Source organism: Panthera uncia (assembly GCF_023721935.1).
Source record: "Panthera uncia isolate 11264 chromosome D3 unlocalized genomic scaffold, Puncia_PCG_1.0 HiC_scaffold_8, whole genome shotgun sequence".
Classification (NCBI taxonomy): Eukaryota; Metazoa; Chordata; class Mammalia; order Carnivora; family Felidae; genus Panthera; species Panthera uncia.
The window spans coordinates 20076407-20101790 of NW_026057586.1; the positions used below are offsets into that span (position 1 = coordinate 20076407).

At 42.6% G+C, this 25384-nt stretch overlaps 1 long non-coding RNA gene across 3 annotated transcripts in view; it reads left to right on the forward strand.

Annotated features, from left to right (window-relative positions):
* Positions 1–25384, forward strand: part of LOC125914576 (uncharacterized) — a 38968-nt gene that overhangs the window by 10283 nt on the left and 3301 nt on the right. For 2 of the 3 annotated variants that reach the window (XR_007455348.1, XR_007455350.1), the window contains exon 2: positions 18925–19044. This is a non-coding gene — a long non-coding RNA (uncharacterized LOC125914576). Of the gene's footprint in view, positions 1–18924; positions 19045–19324; positions 19503–25384 lie in introns of those variants that run through there. The other variant, XR_007455349.1, reaches the window with a different exon arrangement.

The following is a 25384-nucleotide window of genomic DNA, read 5'->3' on the forward strand; positions in this document are numbered from 1 at the left end:
AGTCGTTTTGGGGTGTGTCTTTGTATTTTCATTAATATTTGTGAAATTTCAAGTGTCCCCAGCATCAGAGCTAATTGTATAAGGGCCGAATTAAGCATATTGGGGAAGAGCAAGGTGTTTCTTGCATATGTGTCTTTGCATCAAGACAGACTAGGCTAACAATGGGATACAATATGATGGCAAATTATTTTTCATATTGCATTTCTATTCTTCTGCAATGTTTTAAAAAAATTCACTTGCCTCCTTTTATCAAACTTAAAGCTGCGATGAGTCATGCTTTCATTGCCAGGTTACATATGATAATAGATGTTACCAAACTTCCTAGTGAAGAGCACAAGCCGGCTCCCAAGCTCAAATTTCTTCATTTGTCAATTGAGAACAAGGCTCTTTCATGGACTTGCATACAACCACCATTCTGTAAAGTTCTGTAAAAAGAATTACACCAATTTTTTGAAGCAACAAATTCAAATGTGTTAGAATTGTGTTTGCTTAGAAATGGAAATGCTTGTGGATAGGCCAAGTTTGGGGGTCAATAAGAGAATTCACGGAGAAGAATTGTTCACAACAGAAAATAAAAGTAATTTACATAGCATTGTAAACACTGGCAGCTCAAGGCAGTTCTGTGTATATGAGGTAACAAACAAAGGACCTAGTCTCTGACCCTGAACAATTTTCAATCTATCACTACAAATGCCCTAAGAACTCAGAACAATGCAGCACAGACTAAGGACGCATTAACTACCAGGCATTGTCATTAAAATCCTTCTCCAGTGCCAACTTTCTAAGAGGGTTTTAAAGGTTTTAAAGGGAGGAATGTTGGCTGATATTAAATTGGCAAATGAGTCTAGGTCAAAAGAAAGGATTGTATGAACACACAAAGCATGACCTTAGAATGAACAGAAAGACAAGGAGAACTGGGATAAAAATACTAGGAAGGGTTGGGACATTAATGAGGTCAAAGATGTTGGTTAGATGAGAAGCCAAAGTCCAAGAAAAATAAAAGAAACCAGCATACATTGCAATGGAAAAACAGTGCATATAGAGTTAAGTGTGTAGAATAGGGCTGGCAAACTTTTTCTGCAAAGGACCAGATGGTAAATATTTTTGGCTTTGCAGGCCATATAGTCTCTATCACAACCATTCAACTCTGCTATAGTTGAGTTGTGGGAAAGCAGCCACAGACAATCCATAAAGAAAGAGTGTGGCTGTGTTCCAATAAAACTTTATTGACTAAAACAGGAAGTAGACTGATTTGGCCCATAGATCAAAGGTGTAGAAGAATAAGGGAGGATATAATCCAAATTGATTCATCACTGCTCTAACTTCCTTGGCCATGGCATGATAACTCTGCAGTATCATTGAAATCATAGCCTTATGCAGGATTCTTGATAATTACGTGAATGATAGCAATGGTCTTGTTCACAAGTGGCCTAAAATTGTGCAGTAGGCAAATTGCCTACTTTTTCCTTACTTGTGCTTCTTCTTTTGTGAGTACCTCTCACCACCCTCCACCTCAAATACCTCTTAAATGCATCTTCCAAGATGCCAACAACCTACTCCTCACCATCGCTGGCCCAGGGCATGCTTCATTCTGTATTTTGACTACCTCCCACAGAAATTAAATAGAACAAAACTGGGAAGGACTTCCTAAACATGATAGTGGTAGGAATCTAGCAATATGACAATGGACACAAAAAGTTACTTCAGTTAAGCCTAGAGTTATCATTATAAAGACTTTAGGAATGTCTTCATATCATACCTAGAGACTTCCAGGTAAAGGGGTTTAATCAGAGAAATTACGTAAAACTTGGGGCAGAGCACAACTAGAACCCAGGTCAATAGATTCCTAATTAGAGGGCTTTTGTCCCATTTGATGCTACTTTATTTATGTTGCTATTTTCCAAAGACATGAAAGCAGTTTTAAATAAATGCAGATTAATGATCCCATGAGATCTGGGATGCAATCTCCATTCTTTCTGTATTGTGGATTCTTTAAGTAGGATGGATTCAGTCTTCCTTAGCCTCGGGGACATGGACCAAACAATCTCTTCTTCCATTCAAATAGTATACTATCTTCATGAAAGGTACATTGCACTCTGGCCTGGGAGTCTTCCATGTGTGAAGATAGACGTGCATCAATTCATTCACCATCTCTCACTCCCTTATCATCAGCGACTACATTTATGCAGTGACTGGTCAGACTGGGAATACAGGGCATCAAAATGAAAGACTTCAACCTCTTTATCACCAACTGTGCTAGCTAGCCACAAACATGAAAAGGTAGAACAATGTGTGTTTTTAAGATGAAAATCATTCTGTTCACAAGCGGTCAACACTGCAGGGCCAGTTTTCGCTAGACATCATTTTGCCAAGCCCTAGCGCTGCTAGTTTAGCTGATGAAATCTAAAGCATTCAAGTCAAATAAATTGGATTACCACCTTTGGATTAAGATAAATCATTTCCCCAATTTTTGGTCTGTTTGCTTTGGCTGAACTTGAATCCTGCAAACTCTGCTTTTGATAACCACACCAAAGCAGCAGGGAGTGAGCTAGCAGGAGATGTGACAAAGATTGAAATAGAAAATACCTAATCAACAAATAACCTTTTAGATTTTTTTTTCTAGATGCTTTAGAACTTGGAATCTGCCTGTAATTGCAGTCATTACCGATGACCCAGGAACGCCATCCTGAATCAAATAGATTTGGAGATTAATGACAGATTTGTGAGGAAGGGAAGATATTACCAGTAATTCCTCTGTCTGGCCTTCACAAATTCAATAAGCTTTCCCGTGAGGTGGATAGGATCATAAGGTGTACGTGCTTCTAACCTAGCCAAGTGTGGGTGTGCCCCGCTCCCATTCAGCTTCCCTTGTTAGGGGAGAAACTCTGGTCTGGCACCACACAGGCAGTTAGAAAGCTACTCAGTGATTTGACTTGGGGCCTCTGGTGACTCACTTTTATAATCTGTGGTGTTGCAGTCATTCAAATATTGTAAATTAGCTAGCAAATATAGCCTCAGTTCTTTGGTGGCTTTCAAACTCTGTGGTTATCATCATTGCAATCATAGCCTTCCACAGATTTTCCGGTAGTTAAGTGAATGACACCAATGGTCTTGTTCAGGGGTGACCTAAAGTAGCGCATTCTGCAATTGTGCAAATTGCTGACTTTCTTCTTATTTGTGCTTCTTTTTTTGCTTCAACCCCCATCCTGAACATCACTTAGATGCATCTTTGAAGAGACCAACACACTTGTCCTCACGACTTCTGGGCCAGTGCCTTACGATGACCCATTCTCTTTTTCTGTCCTATGCCTGATTTTCTCTCAATTATGCCCTCAATTAATTCATTAAGTTATTAATGATGGCAAATAGTTTAATCGCTCCTGAGAGTAGTTGCACTTACAAAACTGTTTTCTGCAAAGAAGTAAACCTCCGTTCATGCAAGTTGGGGGTGACGTAGAGAGGGAATCATTTGGGGTGGGGAAGGAGTTTCCATTATCCCTCGAATCGTGTCATTTACTACCCTTTACTCAGTACTTAATTGCCTCTTGGAGCACGTGGCTGCTGAGGTCAGGAAACCATTTGGAGAACATATTGCCACGTTGGCTTTTATGAGGTCCTTGTTTAAATTGGATAAAATATCACGTTCTTTAACTCAGGGAATACAGGCAAACCTATCCTTGCGAAGTTTAACAGAGCGAATCTCAAAAGGAAATTGAAGCCAGTAAGGTGCTCAATGCTGTTGTAGAACAGACTGATCTGGGTGCTTTATACTCCCCTTCATGTTCTGAACCCAAAAAACACAGGCACAGAGCCATGTACGGCCATGACAGGAGTTGGGTTTTTTTTTTTTCTAGGAACTCTTGAAAGTCTTTTTCACTCAGGAAAAAAAAAAAAAAAAAAAAAAGCATAGGCTAAAGAATTTAATAAGATGGAGCCTTTATTTAGAAACAACATGTTTTCCTGTGAACACAGCGCTCCCTCAGAAAGAAGCTAAGAATGGACCTGCACAATTATTTTCTGGCAAAGAACCAATCACATTTGGAGACCTGAACAGCTGAACGCAGAGTGACAGCTGAAAACGACAACATGTTACAAAGATCAGAGACATTGCTGAATGCTCCATTTTGAAGTTTGATCCAAAGACCCAATTTATGTCATGTTGATTTTATTGAAGAGAGGAGGTTTTCTCCAAAGGCCCTTTCAGCCCTAACCCCTTCCCCTGCTCTTTTGCCCCTTCAGTCCCACAGGATTTTCAATATCCCTGAAAGGTATTTGCCCTTCAGAAATAAGCCCAGCAGTGCTTAGGAAGGCATTAGGTACTTCTCCAAGCTTCCTGCCCCAGAACTGTAGTTACGAGCAGGCGGTCGCCTCCACCTTCTAATAAGAGGATATATTTCTCATTGTGCCTGATGGCTGCTTGTCAGTTCTGGGTTTGTTTCAAATATTTATGGCTTGTCCAACATGAAAGAGAAAGCAAGGACAAAGGAGATAAAAGTTTTTTTTTTTAACTGCTATTTCAATGGAAAAAAAACATATTAAATACATGGAATAATGACATGAGAGACAGTTTGGGGTTAGGGTTCTGGGCTACGGAGGCTGACTGCTAGGATCTAAGTAGTGCCCATTTTGTGACTGTGGGCAATTCATTTCTTGAAGTCTTTGTCCTCATCTAATTTTTTTAAGTATAATAATCTCTACCTCATAGGGCTATTATAAGGATTAAATAAGTTTAAAATGCCCTCTGAATGGAAACACTTAATACATATGAGGTAATAATATTAAATGTAAGCTGGCATTGTTCAAAGTATAACTACTAAAATAGGAGATGAGAGGCTCTCAAAGGATACAGAGAAAGGGTGATGCAGCCAAGGATAATTAAACAGAGGTGTAGATTTCGTCTTTTCCAGATCTCTGTCCAGAACCAAGGTGTGAATTTGCTGCCATCAGTAAGGAACGAATGAATAGTTTTCTGTTCCCCTTTTGTATTCTCAGGTTAATTATTTTACATATGTATACTTTCAGAGCCCTTTGAAACCACGAATGAATATTTTGGCATAACCAGGCCTTCACCCTATTCTCCTTGTTCCCTCCTTCCCCACAGTTGGCGGGTTAGCATCCCCTGTTGTGCGTGTGGACCGCCGGCCAACTTTCTGCTTCTGTGGCTGGCCTCCATCCGACCCAGTTCAATCCAATTCTTCAAATAACATTGGAGGAAAACACTTTACTTTCGGGTGTTTTATTAAATTCAGATGCATCGTGTTTACTGAGTTTCCTATTCTAATTCTAGGATCCAGTTTAAAAGATCCAACTGGTATACCATGACACATTCTCACATTTTCAAAATAGCCCAGAGAATGTAGTGGAAACCCCTAATTAAAATGACTGCATCACAGTTTATAGCCTCTTACAATTGACACCTTTCCTCCCTTGCTCATTACATTTCCTCTGCAGTTCTGTGCCCCACAATTTGTAGCCTACACACTTCTGGAGTTTACATCCATTTTGAAGGCATATTTGATGAGTAGCTTTCCTTTGCTCTGACCCTAAACCTGAAGTGCATAACTATTTTGTATCTGCCATAGAAAACACGAGCCCCACCATCACCCAGCAATTCTACCGGACAACCTGAAGTCTCCATCCTAACCGAGCAGCCTTCCAGATAACGACGACATGTGATCATTTGACTAAGGAGAATCTGAAATGCTTCACTATCAATTGCTTCTCTGTTGTTTTAATCAACAAAGCCTGCATTCACTTACTTATCTTCTGGAACCCCTAATTGTCCAATATGTGCAACCCAACTTTCGAGCTTCCATTGTCACTGGTTTCCCTAACCAGCGGTTCTAAAGAATCATTCAATTATGGAGAAATCACTAGCTCTTTGGGACTTCTGTCCCATGGCGACAATCTACATCACTTTGACTCTGAGGCAAGTTTTCAAGATGTTTTATCTTTGTTTTCAACAGGTTTCCTGTGGGAAAGGCTGCTGAGCTATGGAATGTATTCACCCCAAGTGAGAGTCCTACTTGAGGGACATAGCAGTAAACCCAATTTGCAAATAAGCCATGGCCATACACGTATCTTTCACACAGATCGTTTTTTAAATAATAACCAGTTATTTGCAAAACAAGCTGGTACAATTTCCTGGTAAGATCAGTTTACAGAATTCTATCAGCTGTTGCAAGAAAAGAACTGAGCAGCAAAAGGGGTTTAAGATGTATCTTATTACTCTTTGTTAGGGAGGGTATTGAATTTGGTTAAAAATCAGTCAACTCATTTAGAAATTACATTGCAGACAGATAAATGCAAAATGCCAGACGGTGGAATTGAGACTTCATTTGACTCAATGAAAAGTCCACTCTGACTTAGTATTCTTGTCCTATTAAATGTTACATACTTGTATTTTTTTTTCTCTCACTTAACAGAGTTTTGCTGTTTTATGAAACATAAAAGTTCATAAGGCTCTTTAACCTTAATCTTATTTAGAGGATTATTTTATATAGATCTATTCTAGATTCTCACAGCCTCTATAATAACAAAGTGTTCTCAGTTGAGTAATTTCCTGGTATCACTAGTCCTAGGACATAATGAAGATATACGGCCGTCCACTTGTCATTTAAATTAATTCCACTTTTTATTTATATAATGTCTTGTATAGGAAACTGATTATACCTCAAAAAGGTTCCTAGCTTGTATCTCTTCCTTCCAAGACCATAGAGAAACTCGAGTGATTGTATTAAGCTAAATAATACTTCATTATTCTGCTATTATAGAAATCACAAGGCAGAGATAGAAACACATCAATAATCCAGTTTCGTCAGCAAATGAGCTATTCCTTGTAAGTGGTTTTGTCAAGAAACAAAGTGTACCATATTATGAGTTTAAAAATATTAGTATTAATCATTTGGCATAGAAATCTCCTTTAAAAAAAAGCACTGTAAACTTCTAGGCTAGTCTGGCAGGAGATTGCCACTTAAAAATCCCATTCTTAGGATGGTTAGAGAAAACCAGATGTTTCGGGAAAGAAGAAGAGAGTAGCTCTGGGACGGGCTGGCCCATGGCCATGTGTCACTCTGTCCTCATGTGCTCCTGTTTGGGACACCCTCTTTACTTGAAGCCTCTTTTGAGCTTTGCCCCTGTGTCCAGGTGATTCAGCTCAGTTGTTTGGGTCCCTTGAGTCTCTTGCCTCTGAACTAGAGCTTTCCTTGACTCATGGTGCCCTATCTCCTAGATTCGTATTGATCATGCTGAGGCGGTACCTTGCCAAGTTGACCTAAGGAAATTCTGTCATGAATTGTCTTCTGGGAATTCTGGCTCTGACAGCTCATGATGAATCATTGTTATCCTCAAAAACATACATATTCATATACATAGGTATGCATTTATATTTTTCCCCAGAAAATAAAAACTCCATGCTGAAAATAATATTATCTGCCATTATTGAATTAGCAAGGTCATCAGCACCGTGCCTTCTCTGTACTAGAGCATACCAATGGCCGTAGGCACGTGGAAATGTGTCCTCTGGATGTTAGTCTTCCCTTAGCCCCAGATTGCTGTAGCAACCTCGCCCTCAGTTGGCCTGTCAGCTATCAACTACTACTGATACAATCATATCTTCAGCTTCTCAGTGACCTTTTCTAAAACCTCATCTATTAAAATAACTTAGATGCTTTTTTCGGCATGCAATTCTACACATTTCCACATGGGTACGTTGGCTAACCAGCATCACAGTTAGGGTACTCCAATAGAATCCTTTGTGCTCTTTGTAGTCAGACCTTCCTTTTACCCCTAAAGCCCAACACCCCAGATCCGTTCTCTGTCCTCACAGTTTTATCTGTTGGAGAATATCATATAAATGGAATCATACAGTCTGTCCGCTTTCGGAGTCATACCCTTTCGCCTAGCATGTTGCCTTGGAGATTCATCCGAGCTGGTGCATGTAACAAGTCATTTTTCTTTATTACTGAGTAGTATTCCATCAGAGGAATTCCATCAGTTTGTTATTCATTCCTCCATTGAAGGGTACTGTGTGTAGGGGTTTATATGAAGTAAATTTGCTTTCTCCTGGGATTGGGGGTCATATGGGAAGCATGTGTATGTTTCAACTTTTTACAGAACTGCCTGTTTTCCGGAGTTGCTATCCTGCTTTACATTTTTACCTGCAGTGAATGAGAGATCTAGTTGCTCTGTAACCTCCCCATGGCTCTGTATTGTTGCTACTTTTTATTTTAGCCATTCTGATGAGTGTGAGGTAGTATCTCGTGGCAGTTTTAATTTGCATTTCCCAGCGACTAATGGTGATGAGCATGTTTTTATGTGCTTACCTGCTATCCATGTACCTTTAAAAAAATTCTTTTAAGTTTTGTTTATTTTATTTTGAGAGAGAGAAAGAGAGCATGAGCAGGGGAGGAGCGGAGAGAGAGAGAGAGAGAGAGAGAGAGAGAGAGAGAGAGAGAGAGAATCCCAAGCAGGCTCCACATTGTCAGGGCAGAGATAGACACTGGGCTTGAATTCATGAGCTGTGAGATTTTGACCTGAGCTGAAATCAAGAGTTGGACACTGAACCCACGGAGACACCCAGGTGCCCCCATGTACCTTTTTTTGCGAAGTGTTTCTTCAAATAATTTTGTCCATTTTAAAGATGATGTTGTATATTTTATTATTTCTGAGCTTTAAGTTTCGTTATGTATTCTGGATAGAAGCCCTTTGTGAATATGTGATTTGCAAATATTTTTTTCTCAATCTGTGCCTTGTTTTATCATTCTCTTTACAATGACCTTCACAGAGTTTTTAATTTTGTGGAATTGTAATTTATTACTTTCTTCTTTGTAGATTATGTTTTTGGTACTGTATCTAAGAAACGCTTGCCAAACTCAATGCTATAAAATTTTTCTTTTATGTTTTCTTCTAAAATGCTAATAGCTTTGTGTTTTGTGGTTAGGTCTTTGATCTGTTAATTTTTGTATAAGATGTGAGGTTGTAGTTTGAGATTTTTTTTTACGTATGGATGTCCATTTGGTCTGATGTTATCATGGCCCTCTTATTTTAATATTTGCATTCTCTTGAGATACAGAAAAACAGATAGCCAACCTTATTAGAATAGCTCATAAGGACAGAAGCTCTGTAATATGTGTTATGGTAACTCCATGGTATTTCTGTTTTGCTGCTCTTTTTAGATTGAACTCTGGATGGTCAAGGGTGACCTATTAAATGATATCTGGGTAAGGTATCACTGTTAAGTAAAACCAAATCACGTAAGCTGAAGTACTATTTCAATGCAACCCAAAATACATGACTGCTGATATGTGGATGGTGTTTACAGACTGATACAAAATTAGTGACTTATTCGCACTTCTTTTCTACGATCGTCCATAGGACCTATGTGTTATTGGCCCATCCATTAATTCACTTAACAAGTAATTGTTAAACACCTACTGTGTACATGGTACTAGTCCAGATGCTTGTGAATCATTAGTGAGTAAAAGTAGACACAAATCACCCCATTTGAGGCTTATATTCATATGGGTAACAAGTATGTACTTATGTATGTGGGGGCGAGTGACCATATATCATTAATTTGTATTAACAACTTAATTAAAGATGTATAAACTAATATAAAATAAGGTACTATAGTGATAACAGTGAAAGGTCTAAATCATACATTGTAAATAAGACAGTTTTGCTATTTTCAAGGGCTTAATAAAACAAATGAGCTCTAGGCAATGTCTTTTAATTAATTAAGTAATTAATTAATTAATATTTGTTCTTAGTAATACATGCAAATCACCATGCTGGTCAATAAATAGTCATATATATTTACAATTGTATAGTAAGTATATTGTTTCTCTATTCTTTTTCAGACTTGCCTGTGTGTGTGTGTGTGTGTGTGTGTGTGTGTGTGTGTTGGGAGTTGATATTGATGGAAAATAGAGTACACATATAAGTATGATGCTCTACATGAGTGGTCCAGACAGGAGCAAGGAGAGTTCAGAAGTAAACCTCTGGATGCTGACATCCAAGGCCCTGCCTGTTAGGTTCCATGCAGTGGTTAATAGCAAGGCTTTCATTCTTTGTTTCTGAAATATTTTCAGTACAAACACTTTCAAATGTGAAGTATTAGAACAGGGTTAAAATCCCCAGGTAGCTGCCATTCAACTTCAACAGGTTCTAGCGTTAACAGCAAGGATTGGGGAGTGAGATGCATGTAAGAATAAGTCTTCACTTGCTGACTGGGAGACTGAGTCTAGTCACTGACTCTCTCATAGCTTTAGATTTCTTATCTGCAGAATGGAGTTACTAATGCCACCCACAGTGTGTGTGTGAGGATGAGAAGAGATAATGAAAGCAATGTGTCTGGCCCAGGGTCTGTTATGTGAGAGAGGGACTCGGTGCATACAGTCAGCTTTTGCCTCCTCCATGGTCCTGGAAGCTGGTTTCTAGCACCACAATTGTTTCGTGTGTTCTCCACTGGACTGGGGACACCTGGAAGGAAGGGTGTGTGCTTTCCATCGGCCCCCACCCTGCCTGGCACATAGTATATAGTCAATAGATATTTATAAGCCAAAAACTGAGCAGTTGGGTAAGATTTCACAGGAGAGATATTGAGAGATGTTGGTGTATGGGAAAAGTATTCCCAGCAGGGTGCATCAGGAGTGGCAAACTCTCACATGTGCTCACAAAAATGATGGCTCTCATACTGGCAAGGACTAGAAGAGCAGAAAGATGGGTTGGATCTATTGCTTAGACCCAGGTATTTCAACATTATGTAGATAATGGGAAACCACTGAGGTTTTCAGAACCAAGTTATTTTTAGTTTGTGTGGCTATTGTCAATATTTAAACGTATGTTTTGGAAGTATCTAAAGAGAATTTTACTTTTAAACAGCTTTATGGGTTGAATTGTGCCCCCCCCCAAAGATATATTTATGTCTTAAGCCCCGGTACCTATGCATGTGACCTTATTTGGAAATAGGGTAAATGCAGGTGTAATCAAGCTACGATGATGTCATCAGGGTGGTCCTAATCCAATATGACTAATGTCCTTATAAGAAGAGGGTCATTTGGACACAAAGACACTCAGAGAGAGAAGAGAATGCCATGTGACAACAGGCAGAGATTGGAGAGGTGTAGCTGCAGGACAAGGAATGCCAAAGATTGATGGCCACCAGCAGAAACTGGAAAGAGGTAAGGAAGGATCCTTCCCTATTGGTTTCAGAGAAAGGAAGTCCCAGCACATGCCTTGATTTCAGACTTCTAGCCTCCAGAACCACGAAAGAATAAGTTTCTATTGTTTTAAGCTACTCAGTTTGTGGTACTTTGTTAATGGTAGTTCTGGGGGGGAAAAACAGTTTAAAAGTTCTCCCTGGAAATATGGTTGGCATTATCAGTTTGCATAATGAATATTTTACATAAAATCTAAAGATAAACTTTGGTTCCATTCCCTGTTGAACGGCCTCAAATGTAAAATTAAGAGAGGTCTTAATTAAACGTCAATAGGAACCCATGACCAAGAGTTGTAGATCCGTCACTCCCTGCACTGGGTATAGCTGTAGACATGCAGTGAGAGAATTGCACACAGCAGTAGAAATATTAATATATGCACTTTTGGGCCCAAAGACAAAAGTAAAATGTAGGAACATCCTTTCTGGCTCTCCTGCCTGCCAGATCCTCTGGACTTTAGGAAGCACATCTAGATGCTGTACTTTGGAGTGAGAAGTGAGCTCTGTGTTATGACAGCAGGGCTGGGGACGATTTTGGAAGTGAATGTGATAGCTCAGAGAGCAGGAGAGGGTGGGGCATGCACTGCCAGAGGGCTTGGACCCCAACCAAGTCCATCGTCTCACAGCCCAGGTGCCTCCCCCAGCTCTGCTTAGAAGCAACCAAAAGGATCACTCCAGAAGGAATTCACAGAATGCAAGTGGGAATTCCAACAGCTTCCGAGTAGTTAGGGGCATGTAAGTGAAGAAGAGAATTCACTTCGAAATGGCTAAAATAATTTGTGTAGTGACTAGAGACCAATCTTTTGCAACCCACTATGGAAGGTCTTATCCATTCTCCTAAGACTAACACTCAACGTCAGAGATGTGCGTATAGTGGAGTTGACAAAAATAAACAGAATGCAGGTTGATGTGTATAGCTCTTGTCAACTGACCACCACAGGGAATGGCACACTGGCCATATCAGCAATTAGTAGAGGCACTCATGTCCCCTTCACAGGTTTGTTATGGGCACGGGAGCTGTCCACGCTCAAGGTGAAAGTGGGGAGGCGAGGGAGGCCAAGGAATTTTATGAGCAGGGACAGTTCTGGCATTGCATGATCAAGTGGCTCTCAGCCTTGGAGACTGCCAGTGCCCCTGGGTTGCAGGGAGGCGCTGGGGAGCTTCTGGATTGTTTCCAGCTTCTAGACATTTGTAATTTTCCCCATGAACAGCAGAGAACAGGTTTGGATCTCAACCCAACTCAGTCTTCTTGGGGTTGCAACTTCTATTTTGTCTCTAGCAACTGGGGGAGACCCCTTCCATATAACGGGTGTGTCCCCAAATTCATATAGTGAAGTCTCTGTACCTCAGGATGTGACTTTATTTAGAAATATGGGCTGTCGAAGATGTAATTAGTTAAATTAAGATGAAGTCATTAGGGTCCTTGGGTGGCTCAGTCGGTTAAGCGTCCGACTTAGGCTTAGGTCACAATCTAACGGTTCATGAGTTGGAGCCCCACATTGGGCTCTATGCTGACAGCTCAGCGCCTGGAACCTGTTTCTGATTCTGTGTGTGTGTCTCTCTCTACCCTTCCCCAACTCATGCTCTCTCTCTCTCTGTCTCTCTGTCTCTTTCCCTTGAAAATAAATAAACATTAAAAAAGAAAAAAAGATAAAGTCATTAAGGTGGGCCCTAATCTAATAGGATGATATCCTAGTGAAAAGGAAAAAGTTGGCCACAGAGACATGAGCAGAGGGAGAAGGCCATGTGGACTTGAAGCAGAGATTGGGGCACCGATTCCACACATCAAGGAACACCAATGATTGTCAGCGAGGCACCAGAAGCTACGAGACAGGCACGGAACACATTCTCTCCCACAGCCCTCAGAAGAGACCGATCCTGCCAACACCTTGATTTTGGACTAGTAGCCTCCAGAACAGTGAGACAATAGCTGTCTGTGGTTTAGGCCTCCCGGTTTGGGGTACTTCGTTCCAGCAGCCTGGAAAATGAATGCACTCCCCATTATTAAGTATGAAATCAGACTTGGGGAACAATAGGCAGAGAGTGGGCTGGCAGCGTGGAGGCACAGATCTTGGGTCCTCCCCAGCGGGGTTGCAATGGAGAAGTCTGGAAGGCTGGCACATGCCCCACCCCCTCCAGGGAACTGACACCACCAACTGCCCTCGACTGTTGTTTGCAAGCACTCCCTTCCAGTGCATGTCGTCACAGCCCTGTGGGGCAGCGGTGACGGGCGAGAGACCGAGGGGGCGAGAACGCCGGGTCACACACACACAGATGAGACCTGTCGACCAGCTCCTTTGAAATTTAATCAGCGACTTGAAGCCAGGAAGCTGCAGACTTTAATTCCCTAAGGGATGATACATTAGGATTCCAAGTATATCAGTTATTCTAAAAATAAAAGCAAACATGTGAAGGAAATAAATTAATAAACAAACTAGCCAAGTTTTCAGGAAGAGGCTGCCGCTTTGCCTGCCTTAGAAATCTCGTGTCCTCACCAGAGCGCCCCTTCTCCCCTAGCACAGAGTGGGGCATCAAAGCCTTTTCTTCTTTCCTTTCTTCCCTCTTTTGTTTTTCAACCTCCATTCTCAGTTGCTTCCTTCTACAGATGCGATAACGCAGAGCCTGACACTAATGTGGTGCTTAACAAATGGAAGCTTCAGAAAGGAGGATTCCTTCTTCCAGCTTCCTCTTAAGGGCCCTCTTTTTTTAAAAAAAAAATATTTTTATATTTACTTTGAGAGAGAAAGAGAGCATGAGCTGGGGAAGGGCAGAGAGAGGGGGAGAGAGAGAACCCCAAGCAGGCTCTGTGTTGCCAGCTCAGAGCCCGACCTGGGGCTTGAACTCACGAACCAGGAGCTCATGATCCGAACTGAAATCAAGAGGTGGATGCTTAACTGACTGAGCCACCCAGGTGCCCCAAGGTCCTCTTATTTTAAATATATATAGGTGTCTTAAATCTCAAGGAAGTCAGAAAATCAGAGGTGACAGGCCCAGTTTTTTTTTTTTTTAATTTTTTTTTAACGTTTATTTTATTTTTGAGACAGAGAGAGACAAAGCATGAACGGGGGAGGGTCAGGGAGAGGGAGACACAGAATCTGAGACAGGCTCCAGGCTCTGAGCAGTCAGCACAGAGCCCGACGCGGGGCTCGAACTCACACACCGCGAGATCGTGACCTGAGCCGAAGTCGGACGCTTAACCGACTGAGCCACCCAGGCGCCCCCAGTTTTATTTGTTTTAATGAAATGTGGTTCGTTGTCAACATTCAAAGAGCAAGATTATATATATATATATATATACACACACACACACATATATATATAATTTCTACATTATATATAATTTCTATATATAATATATATATTATATATAAAATTTGTGTGTATATATATGTAAATATGTATATGTATATTTCCGACTCTAACTTCTCTGGAAAAATTGGAAAGTCTGGCCATGCCGGACCCACATTTCAGCCCAGTCACTTCTGGCTGGAGCTCAGCAGATGTTACCCTCTTTGGACAAGGCATGTGTGTTCTGTCATCTTGCTGTGGCCCATCCTGTCTTTTTTCCTCTGGACATCACAAAACTCTGTTATGGCTGGGGACAGCTGGCTCGGGGGACAGCAGGGATGAGTCCTTGCTGTGAATTTGTGCTTCCTTCCAACTCTGCTTCCTCTTTCCCGTCTTCACATTATTTCCCACATAGCTTTATAATTATCAAATTCAATCTAAAACTGTTCGTGTTGAAGAATAAACCTGGCTAACATTTACATTAACTGGGTATTAGTAGCGTTAGCCAGAAATGGCTGCTTATGTCGAATTTGGCACAATAAACCAGAAATCTGCAACACTGGTATTGCTTAATTAGAATCACGACAGACCCGTGCCTATTAATACTTTGAGCTTGTGGTTGATGCTTTCCTAACACTAATTAATAAGTCAATATTTCCTTTTAAATTACATTTTCTCAGCCAGGTCTCTAGTGACAGAATTGGACTGTGACTGATGCCATAAAAGAAAAGAATTAATTTTTATTAGCACTTCACAGTTTGCAAAGCTTGCAAAGTTCCTCTGTGTGAGTATTGCACTTGGTGTTAGCTGCCTGTCATCAACAACTTGGCTTTGGCAATGATGTGTGTTGGAACCTCAGCAGCAGCAAAAAGAAATAGGCAGGAATTGAGGAATGATTGGTTCTAATACTGTTCTGGAAGAGGGGAAGCAGAAGAACATATGTCCCAAAGAGGGGATGAGTAGTAAAATGCAGCTCAATCCACGGTGATTGAAAGTGTCAAAGGCAGTAGATGGGTTTCAGCCATGGTGATGCTCATAGGTGAATGGAATTTAGCGTCCTCCCTAGAGAGATGTTCATCTGGTTTGAAGCGGGATTCACAGGGGGTGAAAGTGGACAGAGACACGGAAAGCTAGGAAGATTGTCAGACTTCCAACCAAATGGTCTTCTGGGGGCTAAAAAGAAAGGCTCTCTTCCAAGTGTAGAACTGGAAAAGTTTAGGTATTCAGTAAATATTTGTTACAAGAGCAGATTCATAGATGTAGCCTTGCTACTTACCAGCTGTGTGATTTGGGGAAAGTCATTTAAATTCGTAGGCAGCGTTTGGTCAGGAAAACAAAAGCCAACTTAGGTACTTCAAAAAAGTTTCATACGGGGAATTAGAGGCTGGGAAAACAAATATCAGTAAATACCGGGGTTGTGGAGAAGCTGACTCCAGCTGACTCATCTGAAGGGGGTGGGGAGATTCTTTGGAAGCCGCCTGGAAGCCACAGGCAGAACCTCCCACCTGCAGCCTGCAGCCTGTGCCTTGGCTGGGTTGCAGCTGTAGGACAAGGCTTCTTTTTCATCTTCAGACCCCGCACAAAGGCCTGTCCTGCGTAGAATCTAGTGTGGGACCTGTTGGCTCAGAACACTGGGAAACTGGGTTTTTACTTTGTGAACCTGGCTACGGGGTGGAGGGGGGGACCTTAGAAAAGCAGAGACTATTCTATCAAAAAATAGTATCTGGTAAACCTCTCTGGGCTTTAGTTTCTTCATCTGTAAAATGGGAATGAGGCTCCCAAAGGAGTAAAATGGTTGCAGAGATTTTTTATTTGTGCTTAGAACAAAGTAGGTTCTCAGTTATTGATAACCTCTACTCTGGAGCCTAGAGCACTGAGGAAAAAAACAAAATAATGTCCCTAAGAACCACATGGCCTTGCCTGAAGAGGCTAAGCACACAGATTCTGGAGTCAGGAGCCTGGGTTTCAATCCTGGCCTTATTACTTAATAGCCAGGACCAGTTATGTTTCAGTTTTATCAGGTATAACATGGGTACAATACAGGTACCTCCCTCTTAGTGTTGTTGTATAAATTAAGGAGTTCATATATGTAAGTAAAGTGCTTAGCTACTTTCCTTGAGTTCTCACTACTTGTTTTCCTAAAACTTTTTTTTTAAATTTTGAAATAATTTTAGACTTAAAAAGGAGTTGCAGATATGTTATAGAGACTTCCTATGCGTCTTCCTTTCGGTTGCCCCTAATGGCATCCTGCACAATCATGGCGCAGTGATTCAACCTGAGACAGTAGTTTTGGAACAGCACTATGAACTCACAACAGACTTCACTGGAATTTCACCCATGTCCTTTGTATCCCGCCCACCCCCAAGATCTAATCAAAAGACCCTATTATGTTTATTTCTCATGTCTCCTTAATTTTCTCCAATCTGTGATGGTTCCTTAATCTTTTGCTTTTCATAGCCTTGATCTTTTTCAAGAGAACTGGTCAAGTATTTTGGAGAAAGTCCCTCAATTAGGGTTTGTCTGATTTTTTTCTTGTGAACAGATTCGAGTTATGTATTTGAGGAAAGAATATGGCAGAGGTGACACGCCTTTCTCCGTGTATCCTACCAGGGGTGCGTGATGTCACTATGTCTTGCTACTGGTGAAGGTGCCGTTGATCACATAGGTGAGGTGGTATCTGCTCGGTTTCTCCACCTTAAGCCATCATTTTCCCTTTGTGTGTAACAAATGGCTTGGGGGAGGTACTTGGAGACTATGCCAGAATTCTGGTTCTCCTTAAACAGTTGCATGCTGGTATTAGCATTATTACTGTGGCGTTCTGAGAACGATCATTCTTTCTACATTATTAATCAGAATTTTCTTATAAGAAAGAGTTGTCCCTTCTTTCCCTTGTGTTGGTTTATTCAATCATTGATTTCTATCGATATGGACTCATGGATATTTCTTTTAGATTTTGGGTTATAATACAATATTATTGTTTTTTACTTGTTCAAATTGTTCTGGCTGTGGCCATTGGAGCTCCTTGACTTGACTCTTGAGTCCTTCCAACATGCCCCCATCCTTTCTGAGCACTTCTTTGCCTTCTGACACCACTGGATATTCCAGGTGCATCTAAGACTGTCCCTGCCCCAGGCCTGGAACCAGCCGTTTCTCCAAGGGGTTCTAGTTTCTTTTATTATAGAACGGTGTTTAGAAATCAAGATCCGAAAGGGCGGTGGTTGGTTTTAATATATCTTTATAGTTTTTTTCCTTGGATTTCAACATTTTTCTCTCCCTTGGTCATTTTGGTTTATCTGACATGCACATGAGCTTACACGAGACACAGAGCTGCACACAGGCCTTCTAGTCTGGAGGAGAGTCAGACACACATGCAACTAATGCCCAAACAAGAAGTGAATGTTGCACATAATCTGAGCTGTAGGAGAAGCATCCTTTAGAGATGGGAAGAGGAATCAGGGAAGGCTTCATTGGGTGGGGGTCGGGGGGAGAGATCTCTGCAGAGATGCTTGAGGAAGGATCACTTTCCTTGGGTAGAAGTTTGGGGGACAGTGTGTCCTGGGATCCAGGTGCACAGACTGTCTGCAGGGCAGAGCCCTGAGGCCCGCACACCTGGAGGTGGTTGGGGTAAGAGCGAGAGGGCTGGCAATTCAACCCAGGTCCTGGAAGTCTGGCTCATCCTTGCTGAGAATGCCAAGAAGGCGAGGTGCCGACCACCTCTGACGCAGACCCCCCGGGCAACTCGAAGCGTTTGCAATGTGCATTCTTGAGGTATGGGGTCAGAGCAGGCTTGTGGCTGCTTGCCATACAAGAGGTGAATCCTCCAATCTCTGTTCCTGTCCTCTACTGTGGCCCACTGCCCGTGCGGCCATCCACAGTGGGCCCTTGCACTACCGTGTGGGACATGGGGTGCATGGGGTATCTGTGAGAACAGGAACACATGGAACAGGAACAGGAACAGGAACAGGAACTGCTTTTGCCAGAAATGATAAAGTCCTTTGTCTCTGTCCCTGGGGACTTGATTCTTCTACCAACAGCCATGAAATGATAACAAGTACTTATAAGCTTAGAATGGGGTAAAATCCCAGACCCTGCCCGGTTCTTGATAAGAAAGGGAGCTCAAGTTGAGAAGACAGGTTGCGTTGAGAAAGCAGGAAGGCTCTGGAACCTGTTTGGCTCTCAGGTGTGCTCTGAGTGGAGAATTGCACTCCTGTGGTTCCTCTCTTCCCTTTTCTCCAAATGAACCACTTTTGTTCACGGCTCAGGTAGGATGGCACACATTCATTATGTGTAGTTTTTTATGAAGCGTCTTATACCTGAAGATTTTATTGCTCTTTCCACATCTCTGTAGTGTTTGTGGGTTGAGGACAACAACTGGCAAGAAGGTTCTGTGTCAGTCAAATCTTCGTTACTAATTTTAGGTTGAATAAAACTGAGGGCATGACACAGGGCATGGGTGCCCACCAACTGGATGCAGCTCGAAGAATCAGAAGTAACTTTGCTGATGCAAGAAGTTGGCACCATAAAGCCCCGAGAGCACGGTGAGTCACCGAGAGGTCCACAGGTCAAACGAGGCGGCCAGGAAGTGTGACATTTAAAGCCAGGAACAGGTCAGAGGCCGGGCATACAGATAAGAACCAGGACACAAATGCCAGGTTATAAGGCTAGATGCAAATCCCAGAGCTGCGTAACCCTGGAGAGCCAGGAGACCTGAAAGGGCAAGACAGGTTCAGGGCAGGGTGAGCAGGGCTTGGGGGGGACCTTGGTAGCAGAGGTGAGTGCCCAGCCAGCAGGAGGGTAGATGCTGTGTTTTTTCCCCAGGCAGAGCCAGTCCCCACGTGCGACTTGAGCAGGGCTACAAATGGCGGCAAGTTGGGAGTGAGGAGACGGAGCCCGCATTTTGCAAGTTAGTCCTGGGTTAACTCACGCATGCGAAGACAAGATAGAAAAGATGCTTTGAGGATGACATCTTATTTTTGAGATGCTATAATAGATTTTCCTAGAGGAGAATAAAAATATAGTGCGTCTTTCTTAGTGTGTCCTCATTAAACCCTGGGTCTACTGACATTTATACTTTTCAGCAAATGCATTTGCCAGCAGATCAGATCCTGATGATCTTTAAAAAAAAAAGATGCTATTGTTGAGAACAGTGTTGTTCAACATCATAGCACTCGATACCAATTACATCCTCCAGATACACATGATAGTCTCTCTGAAATGTGAATCAGGCAATGGAATTAAAGATATGTTTATAATTCAAAATGTGAGATAATGGTTTCAGGGAAGCTGACAATGTAGAAATCCGCTTCTAAAAAAGGTGCAGTCTCGAAATAGACACATGCTCCCTCTGTCCCCTCTGTCCTGGCACACATAACCCAAAATTTGGACCGTCACATTTGTAGCTCATTTGCATATGTAAGTGCCAGTTGGCAGTATTTTGAACACTTCAGCAGCTCTCCGTGCATCCGTTTTGAGTTGGGACTGCTACTGAAGCCCTGTTTCAATGTGTTTTGTTTTTCCTGCCATTTCAAAATGAAGTCATGAGCATGGGACCTCTTCCAAGAAGGTCCCGAAAGTAACTTTCTTCCACCCTCTTCCTGTCCTATGTCTCATATCATTCCATATCTCCGTCAAACTCTCACTAAAGGTCTTGTGGCCACTTCGGTGAATTCCAAAATGTCCAACAGTGATTTGGGGCAACGTTTGGGAATTCACCCAAGGAAGATGAGTCTCAGGTGACTCTGAACATTTTTGCTCCTGTGAGCATCATGCAGAGATTTTAGAAGAAGGTGAACACGGGCTAGCTGGGGCGAGAAGAAAGGAAGACCATACGCATTGCACTTTCCCTAAACCTCCAGCTTTTCCCCTAATTTTCCAGCTAATTCCTTTGTCCTGAGATAAGTTTCATTTCTTCTCTTCTCTTTCTTTCTTTCTCCCTCCACTGTCTTCAGCTTTCTTTTCTCCTCCAAGAATGCATCCATTAATCGATACACACATTTGGCTGATTGGCATGTGAGCACTGTTGGTTTGCCACCAGAAACAGTCACAACTATGTAGCCTTTGCACAGGATAATTAAAGGACAGGATGATTTTTCAGCTTCATGTTTACTTTAAATTTTTTTTTCTTTTCTTTGTAAAGCTTCATACCCTAACAGTTACAAATGGGAATACAGGGAGACGCCACTCACCCCTGTTTCCAAAGCCACCCGCTTCCTCCCTCCTTCCCTGGAGGGAATCATCGGTTTTCTATCATTTCATACAGATATTTTATCCGTATGTAAGTGTTGCAACGGAAGGTTAGCATGAGGCACCAAGAAACAACACTGGCTGCATTCAAAAGGAGGTGCCAGATAGTTATGTCAGTACATGAAGCTCGGTGCCTTGTTCTAGGCAACAATTCTATTCGTGCTTTAATAAAAGGTGCTTTGTGCTTTGAAAGTCAGAAAATGTGAAGACCAAAGGTAATTTCAGGATGCAGGGAGGGGAGATATGATACTGACTCTTTAGGGGCTAGAGAACCTTTATTGTAGTCTCTGATTATTTTATCCAGATAAAATAAGAGGGAGATGGAAATTAAGGGCAACTGGCTAAAGTGCTTCTTCTTGAATTATTGTCCTGCTACTAATACCAAAAGTCAGGCAGGAAACCCAAATCTGGCTATGAAAGAGTCAGATCAATGAATAGGCCTCTGAGCATTAATGTGCATAAATGTGTCTGCGATTCACCCTGGGGAGTCTTGATAGAATGAAATTGCTAATTTAGTTGGTCCTGAGTATAGCCAGAGAGTCTGACTTTCTAACAAGGCGCTAGGTGCTGCTGGTGCTCCTGGTCCTTGGACCATCCTTTAAGTACCTAGGACCTAAACAGAACCCCACGTCCAAAGACTCTGTTTCCATGAGTTTAAGATAGAGCTGAGATCTCTGCCTTTTGATTTCCTTCCCCACCTAGAAAGGTAATTCTGATATAAGGCGACCTCAGAACATACTTTGGTAAACCTAGCTCCCGTATCAGGGATTTTCTTGGCCTTGTGTGAAAAGAGAGGACATGATCTTAGAGGAGAATAGAAAAGGCACGGGGAGGGGTAGGATAGAGCTGTGGGAGGATGTCCATCGACATGGGGGTGGGGGTTGAATCAAGTGTATAGTCTGCAACTGAAATGTACATTTGCTTGTCACTAGTGAGAAGACTTTTTTGGAAGCAGGATCATGGGCCTTTACTTCATTGGGCTTTGAGATAGTAGCCCCAGAGAACGTCACTCAATACATTATTCCTTGAATAATCCTCAACTAATTCCTCAACTAATCCTCAACTAATTCCAATGAATCCCGAGTGAGTTCTGGTCCCAGTGTGCAGAGTTCTATGGGCTTCCTGGCATAATCCCATCCCAGGCCACTTGAGATGCCCTCACTAAGGCTGAGTTTGTTCCTATGGTCAGATTTGGCTTTCAGATGTAGAAGCACAAATGCTTAAAGAGAAATGATTTTCAACACAGTCCGCACCTCTACTCGGGCTTTCAGTAGACACTGGTTCAGAATCGACCTGGCCTTTGCAAAATGAGTAAGTCATGTATGTCTCTATTTTCTGGAAAACTGGGCTTTTTCTGTAAACTCAGGCCCCTCTGAGAAGGCTTCCCAAGACATTTCCCCACTGGCAGCCATGGACACAATGCAGATGTTGGGACTCTGTGAGGCACTGGGTCAAGCGTCCACTGGGCGTGAGGGGAGAAGGACGGATGAGGCTATAGATGACGAATTTGGGCAGGCATCTCTGCCTTCTGGGTACTGAGACCCCTGCCTTAGGGCCTCTGTGTAGAAGTGGCTGCTCGTTTCTCATCATGACTTGCCAAGCCCCAGCTGAATAGGGCAAGGGAAGTAGCCTGGGTTGAATTCTTTGCTGCTTTGTGCCCCCTTGTGTTCAGCATGCTGCTTTTAATCACAACAACTTGACCACACACAAACCCCCTATGCAGACAAGGAGGGATGAAGTTCTCCATAATTGTGCACCTGCCTTTGCTAATGTAGGAAGTGAAAATAACACAAATGCGCTCCAGCCCACGCAGCACAGAAACACCAGCCAAAAAAATCCCCTCACAAAATGCCACCGAGACTCCCATTCAGCCCACACCCTCACACAGGCACAGCAGCTGAGCACCTGGCATGTGGGACATCACACTGCACACCTCACAAACCGCCTTGCTCAGGACAAGAGCAGGAAGACTGAGGCATCGACACCCAGCACATAGTCCTTCGAGTTTGCCTACTTTATTTAAATCTTACAGCATCTCTTTGGAGGGGTAGTCAAGGCATTAGTACTTTCCATTATAGTCAAGAATATATAGTCCAGCTGTGGCTTGAGTTGTGTGCCTATCCCCCAAATTCGTATGTTGAAGTTCTATCACGTAGTACCTCAGAATGTGACTTTACTTGGCAATAAAGTCATTGTAGATGTGATTAGTTAAGATGAGGTTATTAGGGGTGCCTGGGTGGCTCAGTCGGTTGAGCGTCCGACTTCAGCTCAGGTCATGATCTTGCAGTTGATGAGTTCGAGCCCTGCGTTGGGCTCTGTGCTGACAGTTCAGAGCCTGGAGCCTGCTTTAGATTCTGTGTCTCCCTCTCTCTGCCTCTCCCCTGCTCATGCTCTGTCTCTCTCTGTCTCAAAAATAAAGGTAAACATTTTAAAAATTAAAAAAAAGATGAGGTTATTCGAAGGGGTCTCAATTCAATCTGCCTAGTGTCCGTACAGAAAGGAGAAATTTGGACATAGACATGCATGTGAGGGGGATGCCGTGTGAGGACGGAGGCAGAGATCATGGTACTCAGCAACATCAACTTACACACAATCTTCCCTCCCTACTCCCAGAGCACCCTTAACCCCACTTTTGGCACTTATCCCCAGACTGCATACATTTCTGTGCTGGTTACAATCACTGTGTAGCAAACTATCCCCAAACACAGAAGCTTAATATAGCATGCATTTTATTATATCTCCTGGATTCTATAGTTCAGGAATTCAAGCAGGGCTTACCTGAGGGATTCTTTTGTTCCTTTTGGCATTTACCAAGGTCCGTAAGTGGTTCTCGCTGGCAGAAGGCCTGGTCTGGAGGAACCAGAACAACCATATGTATCTGGCGTTTTGGTGGCTTGACTGGAAAGTGGGGCTCAGCTGGGAGTGATAGTTGAAGTCCTTTCATGTAGCATCTGCAGCACGATGGCTGCCTGTTACTCAGACTTGCATGGACACTGGCTTCCCTCAGAATAAGTGTCCCATGAGAATGAGGTAGAAGTCTCACGGTCTTTTAGGACCTGACCTTGAAAGTATCATTTCCATCATAGTCCAAATGGTCAAAGCAACCACAGAGGTCTACCTAGATTCCAGGGGAGGCTTCAAAGACCTCAGCTCTTGACGTGAGGTTAATCAAATAACGTGTGGCCAAAAACCCAGCAACTAACACTCTACCTTTCCGCCTCTTGAGTGATAGAGAAAATAAGGAAAATCTCAACTTTTTGCCACCCTCTACTCCTGTGTTTCTAGGGCTCAGACAGAGATGGCAGGTGTGAGGTATCCCCTGAGAAACACTCACAACCGCCTATTTGCCTGTTCTAAGGTTGAAACCACATTCATAGAGATCAAAGTCCTGGCCCATGCAGTGTCCAGCTCCATGCCAGGAACCTCTCAGGAGGCCTAAATGGAGATGAGAAGGGGTCGACAGGACCCCTTTACAAGTCAGCAAGCTGGCAGATGTTTTTTGTCTTAGCCGTCATCTTCATGCTTCAGCAATTAGCAGCCTCCCAAAGATGCTCACCTTCAGTATCTCCTAAAGGCAGCCCTGAAGGAAGCCCTCACCTGCTGTATTTGCTGCCTACACGAGACTCAATGACAGGCTGAGTAGTCTGGAAGAACAAAAATTCTGGAAGAATTGGTGCCCTTCAGAGCACACTTCTCCTAAAGCATCAGCTCTATGAACAAAAGGCGTGAGAAAAGGGAGCTGTATTTTCTGTTTGCTCTTTTGGCCCTTCCATTTGCTATTCCCATCTCTCTCTTCTCCTAACCTCCTCCCCCTTGCTTAGTCCCCAGGCTGTGTGGATTACCTGTGAAAGTGACTCTACTTGCAGAAGTTTAAGTTTAATGAGGCCTGTTATACCCAAAGCATTCTGCCACTTACTTAACCCTATAATACAAGGTACACTAGACAAACAGATCACATGCAATTGTTACTTAACCCCAATATCATAATTGTGTGTGTGTGTGTGTGTGTGTGTGTGTGTGCATATGCTCCTATGAGCATGAATGAGTGAGAGAAAGAAAGGAAGAAAGAGAGAGAGAGAGAGAGAGAGTCTTAAGTCATCACCTAGCAGGTCAGTTCCTTGAAGATAGGAACTATATGACGTTTAATTTTGCCTTCACAAAAATCCATAGTAATGTGGCAGAAAGTAGGTCCTCACCTTATATTTGTAGGAAAACAGAAGAAGGAAGTGAAGGATTGGTCAAGCCAGCCTGAATTTTACATCCCTTGCAGGATTCCTAGTAGAGTCCTGTGAATACGCTTGTGTACATATGGTGGAATATGGCACAGGAGTGAAAAAGACAGAAGTTGAAGCTGGGAATCTTGAACTATAAAGAGACTGACCAGAAGTGAGTGGGTTGGGGGTTAGGTCGCCTATGTGAGCTTTGGCCATAAGTGATAGGAACAGGAAGGGGAATGAGTTCAACTGGCCATTTCCAGCATGGAGAGATTTATTAGGTGCTCAAGCTCATGTGCTATTTAAGGAGATGCAGGGAGAGACTGTCCATTTTGGGCTTCCCATGGGGGAAAATTTTGTTTTTTCTGCATTATTAAAAACTCACCAGCCACGTGTCCTCACAAGCCTGCATTCCAGCTGT